This window comes from Panthera onca, chromosome B4 (genome assembly GCF_046562875.1).
Source record: "Panthera onca isolate mPanOnc1 chromosome B4, mPanOnc1 haplotype 2, whole genome shotgun sequence".
Lineage (NCBI taxonomy): Eukaryota > Metazoa > Chordata > Mammalia > Carnivora > Felidae > Panthera > Panthera onca.
This window is the reverse complement of record NC_138345.1, coordinates 60,052,079-60,059,573: the sequence shown is the minus strand read 5'-3', so window position 1 is coordinate 60,059,573 and position 7,495 is coordinate 60,052,079. Positions and strand designations below refer to the sequence as shown.

The window sequence follows — 7,495 nt, the reverse complement described above, 5'->3', positions numbered from 1 at the left end:
GCCTTCCTGAACTCTCGCGAGCCCTCCCTCTTCGGCTTCTCGGTAGCTAGGCCGGTCCGACTCGGCCCTGACGTCATACGCGCCATAGCCGGAAGTAGCCTTCTGTCGTCAACGCCCGCTCCTCTGCCCCACCCACTTACGCCTGGTGAATTCCTGATGGTCCTGGAGGAGTTGTCTGGACTGTCACTACTAACCTCAGTAATCAACCTCACCTCACTTCCCTCTAATCTACTCAAAACTGGTTCAGGCCTCTTATGAGAGTGCCCAATGTGTTGCCACATTAGTCACGTGTCCTAAATGACAGAGTTTTTCTCACTATTTCCCAGTGTAATGCAAAGAATGTTGGAAATGGAAAGGGGTTTAGAGATAATTCCCACGAATCCACGCAATTTGCAGATTACGAAAAGGTGATAATTAACAAAGATGGATTGGCTGACCAAGTTGCTTAGACACTAGCTGTGGGATCTAGAAGTAACCCGGGTTCCTTGACCCTTTTCCATCTCACCATGACTCCACTGCAAAGACTTGAAAGGGATTTAAATTTGGAAACGCCACAAAAAACTGGGAGGCATACACGAAAAACTTGCTTAGGTTATCTTGGAAAATCTAAAATATCTGACAGTACTGGGCTCCTTTATGTAGGATCGGTGAACCAGGAGGAAAACCCCTGCATCATGACTCAAAAGAGATGACTTTGTGAAGATGATGCATTTGTCTTTGGGGAGAAAAGTTGCTGGGCAAACCAAATAAGAGAATCGTTCCCAATTATCGTCAACAAATTTATCTTTGATCTGCATATTGGAGGTGTTATCAAATACCCCTGGCTTTTAGAGACTACTAAGGCAATATATGAAGCTGGTACTGTGCTTGCAGAAAACATAATGATCTTTAACTTCGCCAAGAGCAAGTGATAGATGCAAAAGACTTAGGGAAGCCTCATGACATCACTTCTCTCTTTTTTTACACTCGGTGCTTTTCTCATACATTGCTTGGTAACAGAAAAAGCACTACTGTGGTAATTAGTGTATTCTTGAGGAAATCATTTCCACCTTTATTATATGGTCCTTTTGAGGCTCAAATGACCACTGCCATGTACAAGTATAAGGAAGTTTCATTGTGATCAAACATGATTGACAGAGGCCTATACACCTCTTTCCCTCCACCACACTCGCACATACATTAATTCAAATGAGTAGAATGGAGAACAGTTTGTGGAATGTTCTAGAGCAATTTTATACTTTCCAGTATGCCATTTTTTTCATACCACTAGAGTAATATGGACTAGTCTAGGGTATCAGAAGAGGATAACATGGAGACTAAAGCTTCAACCTCCAGTTTTTAAACTGATGCTATTCTAAACAAACTCCTGCAAGAAGTTGTTGAAGGTGCCTGAACTAAAATAAATTAAAGCCATGTGCCCTTCTGGAAGCTTGGTGAAATCTATGGATCTTTTTCAGAATATTGTCCTTAAATGCATAAAATAAACCATCTAGGGCTACAAAGGAAATTGATTTTATTAACATGCAGTTATTGAAACACTAAAAAGTGAATTTGTGATACAGTTATGTGGTAGGCAGCTTCTAACATGACTCCCAATAATCTTCATTTCCAGTATTCTTGTCTTGTGCAACCCCTCCTCTTGAGTGTGGACCTGGTGACTCGGTTCTGAAAAAGAAAACACATCAAAACTGACGTAATGTCACTTCTCATGATAAAGTTATAAAAAGAATCTGGCTTTCATCTTGCTATCACCTCTTGCTCTCTCCCTTGCTCACTCTGGTGGAAACCAGGTTGCCACACAGAGACCTACCTTATGGAGAGGCTCACTTGGCAGGGAACTGAGAGAGGTCTCCAGTCAGCAGCCACCAAAGGATTGAGGCACTCAGTCCAACAGGCTGCAAAGAACTGCCAACAACCTGAGATGACCACAGCCCTAGCTGACACCTTGACTGCAGCCTGGGAAAGGACCCTGAGCCACAGACCAAGCTAAATCAGGCCAGATTACTGGCTCACAGAGGCAGTGAAATTATAAATATTTGTTATGTAAGCCACTCATTTAGGGGGTAACTTATTACACAGCCATTGATAACAGTTACATATTTGTGTCTTTATTAATGCATTAAATAACAAGATCAAGACCTACGGTAATTTTGCAGTAATGACGCACATTATTTAAACAACATTTTAGATATCTGCAACAACTTCAACGTGGTAGAAAATATGTGTGATTTCTCTTGGGGTGAAGTCACAGGTTGCTAATGTTACTGTGGTTTGCTGACTACTTTCATAATGGGAGAAATGCTAATTTACAGACTTTAGGGAAAAAAATATGTGAATGTACATATATGCTAAATATAAGTAGATATATATATATATATATATATATATATATATATATATATATATATAATGGATATATTTACTTTTTCATTAAGTTTCATTCACCCAGATGAAGAACTCATGGCCTAAATAAGAGATTATTTGTAGGGCCTTCCAAAACTGCAATCATCAACATTCTCAGACATTAGAATTAAAGTTCAGGGAATAAACCCAGTTAACAGATACAGACCATAGCCATTGCTAACTTTATTAACCTACTGTTGTACATGGATTTTTATCCTCTGTCACTTATTCCCTCTTCTCCAAATCTAGGCTAAATGTCAATATACAGGCTAACATCGTAGGCCAGAACGTGAGAAAAATTGTGGTTGAAAACCTCTACAGCTCTCAGAATTCATCTGATTTTTGTTTTCAGCATGTAAGCTGAAAATGTAAGCTCTTTGACCAAAGTGACTCTTCAGTATTACTTTTACTCTCCTAGGACTACCTCATAGGAAGTAACCAATGAATGTCAAATGACTGCAGTAAATGATAATAGAAGGGAACTGTGTTGTTTTTTTTTTTGAGAGAGAGAGAGAGAGAGAGAGAAGGGGGGGCAGGCAAAAGGAGAAGGAAAGAGAGACTCTAAGCAGGCTCTGTGGAGCTTGATGCAGGGCTCCATGTAGGGCCCCATGCGGGGTTTGATCTCATGACCGTGAGATCATGATCTGAACCGAAATCAAGAATCAGATGCTTAACCAATTGAGTCAGGTGCCTCTAGAAGGAAACTATTAATAAAACCTTCCCACTGGCTGAATAGAGCTGCTTTTCTATATATGCAGCTTTGTAATTGTGGGATATGGTCAAAGCAGTATTTGGAGGATAGTTCATTGCTTTAAATGCATTTAACAGAATATACAAAAATGTAAAAACAAAAAACCAAGCTCTTAACTCAGGAAACTTGAAAAAGAAAAGAAACCTAAAGAAAGTAGAAGGATGTAAAGATTAGTGTAGAATCCCTTCCAGGGGCCCATGGCCCTTATGTGCACCAAGTATTATAGGGCAAAACATAACATCCTACACATAATTCCATTTTTCAAATGGATGTAAATTCTATTATGATTAACAAAGTCAAATACATTTCTGGAGCACCTGGGTGGCTCAGTCAATTAAGCATCCGACTCTTGATTTCAGTTTAGGTCATGAGCTCAGGATTCATGAGATCAAGCCCTGCAGAGCCTGCTTGGGATTTGCTCTTTCTTTCTCTCTCTGCCCCTCTCCTGCTCACACTCTCTTTTAGAATAAATAAAATAGGGGCTCCTGGGTGGCTCAGTTAAGTGTCCAACTTCAGTTCAGGTCATCATCTGGTGGTTTGTGGGTTCGGGTCCTACATCGGACTCTGTGCTGACAACTCAGAGCCTGAAGCCTGCTTTGGATTCTGTGTCTCCCTCTCTCTATTCCTCCCCCACTCACACTCTGTCTCTCGCTCTCAAAAATAAACATAAAATTTTTTTTAATAAATAAAGTAAAACATTAAAAAAACAAATACAGTTCTAGAACGTAAATGTAAATATAAAATATTAATGCAATAGGGAATTTTTTTTAAAGACTGAACTTGACTTATAAAAACCAAAAGGTGATTCTTTGAAAAGTCAAGGAAGTAGGAAAAACTTTGGCAAGACTAATTCAGGAACAAAAATAAAAGACACGAATAGTAAGAATGAGAATGGAGATGTAGCTACAGGTATGGAGATTTTTTAAAGCATAAAAAATGTGATTAAAAAAGAGAGGAGGGGCAGCTGGGTGGCTCAGTCAGCATCCAACTCTGGCTCAGGTCATGATGTAGCAGTTTGTGAGTTTAAGGCCCACGTCAGAGCCTGAAGCCTGCTTCAGATTCTGTGTCTTCCACTCTCTCTGCACCTTCCCCTCTTGCACTCTGTCTCTCCCTCTCTCAAAAATAAATACATATTAAAAAGATTTTTTTAAGAGAGAGAGATTGTTATTAAGACAAGCTGGTTGAGCACTCCTCTCTGTGTGAATAAAAGAGTAATATTAATTTCTGATTCACTCCATGTTAAGATTAAAGAGTAACTAACATTTACTGAGCTCTTTCTGTGCGCTAAGCATTGTGCTCTTTGCTTGTAATATCTCATTTAATCCTTACAATAAGCCTGTGAGTTAGGTATAATTATCCCCAGTTTACAGATGATAAAACTGAGGCTCAAGAGCTATAGTGACTTACCTCGGGTCACACTAGATAGCGACTGACAAAGCCAGCCTCTCAGATTCCCAGTGGTAGACAAAATACTCCTGAGCAAAAGCAAAAACAAGAAATCTGGAGACAGAGAAACTTGTTTTAGGTCACTGGCCTACTTACAATATGCTCAGTGAATGTTAGCTATTACTGTGATAATAATCCCCATACTTTAAATGGGTTTAAGACTACCACCTAAAACACACCAGAGTTAAGGGCAGAAATTCACTTTCAAGGCTGTTTATCCAGCATTATTTATTTGCACCTGTGAAAAGCTGGAATTAACCTAGATGTCTAAAAGTAAGGATGGGTGCAATAAATTACTATGGACCCATACAGTATAATAGCATGTATGTGTTAGAAATCATATATAGATAAATGATTGACATGAGGAGATGTTCAGAATATTTTGTCTGGTTTGGAAATTCTTTTAAAGCACGTTACCAAGACTGTAATATCTTTTGTATGAAAATTATTTGAAAAATAATATATGTATATATAATCATAATATGTATATTTCAAGATTTAAATGAAAGACACAAAATAAAAGTTTTCTCTTAATGTGATTATGAAAAAAAAATTATGATGTATAATGTTATGCCAGTAGATTAAAAAAATTTTTTTTAAGGAGAGAGAGAGAATAGGTACTTCCAGTCCTCCTGGAAGGCTGTCCTGATAGAAATCTATTAATTTTTTTACTATGGAAAAAATAGAAAGTTTATGGAATAATGCCTTTCCAGTTTGACCCTAAGAGTGTTTGACTACTGGCTCCTCTTGTCATTGTCCTGACTTTCAAAGGGCTAGTTCAGCCAGGCTAAATGCAACTGAGTTTCTTTGAAAATAAAGGCTCTGTTCTGTAAGCTTCAGGGGTATTTGCCCGGACCGTTTAATCAAACACATGACAATCCATTCAAAACTCTCACCAGATTGCCTTCTGCAAAGTACTTTATAAACCTGGAAACAATGACTTCTAGTTGATGCCTGCTTTAATTTTTAACCTGCTTGACTAAATGGCAAACTATTTATCACAGAGGGTCTAAACCATTCCAAGATTTTGGCTATGTCTCCCTCAAAGTGAAAAGCACCTATGTAAATCAGATGCCTGAAGAAAAGCATTAAGGAAAAGTGAAAAGTACATTGTGTTTAACCATCTCTTTGCATTATTTTTATTGCTCTGCAAAGTGTAATAAAGAACCAAAAGGACTGGATTCCAAGGACCTGGTTCTATTACTCACTGTATGACCCAGCACAGATCAAAAAAGTTACCCGAAGTCCTATTCCTGCATCTGCAAAATGAAGAATATCAACACAATAGTTGCTGAAGAGATGAAGCAGAATTATGTATGGTAAAGGCACTTTGAAAATTATAAGACCCCATGGCCATAAAGGAAAGAATACTAGTTTGAAGCTAGGAAGATCTCAATATCAATAGCTACTTCTTAGGATCACTGTGAGGATGAAGTGAAATTAAATGAGATAAATTAAGCACCAAGTATAGGGCCCAGAACGTAATCACATTCAGTTCAAGCGAACTATTATCATTTCCATTAATAACATTTAGTGAGGGGCGCCTGGGTCGTTCAGTCAGTTGAGCGTCCAACTTTGGCTCAGGCCACGATCTCGCAGTTTGTGAGTTCAAGCGCTGCGTCGGGCTCTGTGCTGACAGCTCAGAGCCTGGAGCCTGCTTCAGATTCTGTGTCTCCCTCTCTCTCTGCCCCTCCCCCACTCATACTGTCTCTCTTACTCTCAAAAGTAAATAAACATTTAAAAAAATTTTTTTAAATAATATTTAGTGATATAACAAAAACATATGTTTTAGAATGGAACCCGTTTTTCTCTTGTCACTACAAGCCAAATGGATTATCTGAAATTAAGGAACATTTTTGGTGATGTTTACATCCATGAAGAGAGAGAAAGTCCCTATGGGACCTTTCCTGCTTTGACTCTTGTCTGCTTTCTATTGATTTTTACAAATTCCTGATCCTAACAAAGATAAAGATACAGTGGATTTTCCATCTGTGATATAGGAAATATAGTGCATGAGTAAGATGAGGCTAAGCAATGCAGTAACAGATCATCACAGATTTTTAGTGGCTTCAAATGGTGAGGATTTATTTACCGCTTATGCTTTATGTCCTTTATAGGTCATCAGTAAGGCTTTGCTCCTTAGAGTCACTCAGGGTTCCAGGCCAGTGGACAAGCTGTCATCTTGAATATTGCTAGTCTTCATGCCAGAAGGAAAAGCAGTTTGGAGGGTCTCAAGCAGAGATTTCTGCTTACAAGAAATCTCTTTGGCCAGAGAGTAGTTGCATGACCCTATACAAATAAGACGGAGCCAGGATAGAATCTCTTGATAATCCAAGAAGGAGAGAAAACCAGAAATATTTGGCGATTGTACTAATTGTACAGTATACATGTGAAATTGCATTGTATATGTGGAAACCACTCTCCAAATGCTATTATAGGGTGCCCTTTCTTCACCTCTTAAAGAAAAACTGACAGTGACACTCCTTACAAAAGAAAAGTGCAAGGCACTGTGATATTTTGTGATGATATATACTACACTAGATATGGTTTAAAGATTTTAAAGCTGAAGTTAAAAAGAAAAAAAGAAATATGTTTGGTGCCTTCAGTTTCCTAAAAATGATCTTCACTGATATTAGAAATTCACTAACGTTATAATTCAATTTTAAAAAGTCTTTTTCTTTTTAAAACTGAAAAGCTGTGGGTTTTTTTTTTTTTCCTTAAATCTTGCTGTCTTCCCCATTCCTAATTTTAGGGTTGAGTACAAAAACTTCATTTTTTCAAGTAAGAAAAAGAAGCCCCACCAAAGACTATTTTTCATCATAATAGTCGAATTCAACTTATGAAAACCCATTGATGTTTAATATAGGCAGCCCAAGAAAAACTGAAATACTGTGA

General features: G+C 38.1%; 1 long non-coding RNA gene across 2 annotated transcripts; it reads right to left on the bottom strand.

The window, feature by feature from the left end:
* Positions 1-1,496: 1,496 nt before the first annotated feature.
* Positions 1,497-6,879, bottom strand: LOC145715614 (uncharacterized). Of its 2 annotated transcripts, XR_014137943.1 has the most exons (4): positions 6,693-6,878; positions 5,809-5,859; positions 4,562-4,629; positions 1,497-1,665 (listed from the first exon to the last, which is right to left on the bottom strand). It is a non-coding gene; the product is annotated as an uncharacterized LOC145715614 (long non-coding RNA). The 2 variants fall into 2 exon arrangements; XR_014137942.1 differs by having other exon boundaries at positions 4,562-5,859; positions 6,693-6,879.
* Positions 6,880-7,495: the final 616 nt, after the last annotated feature.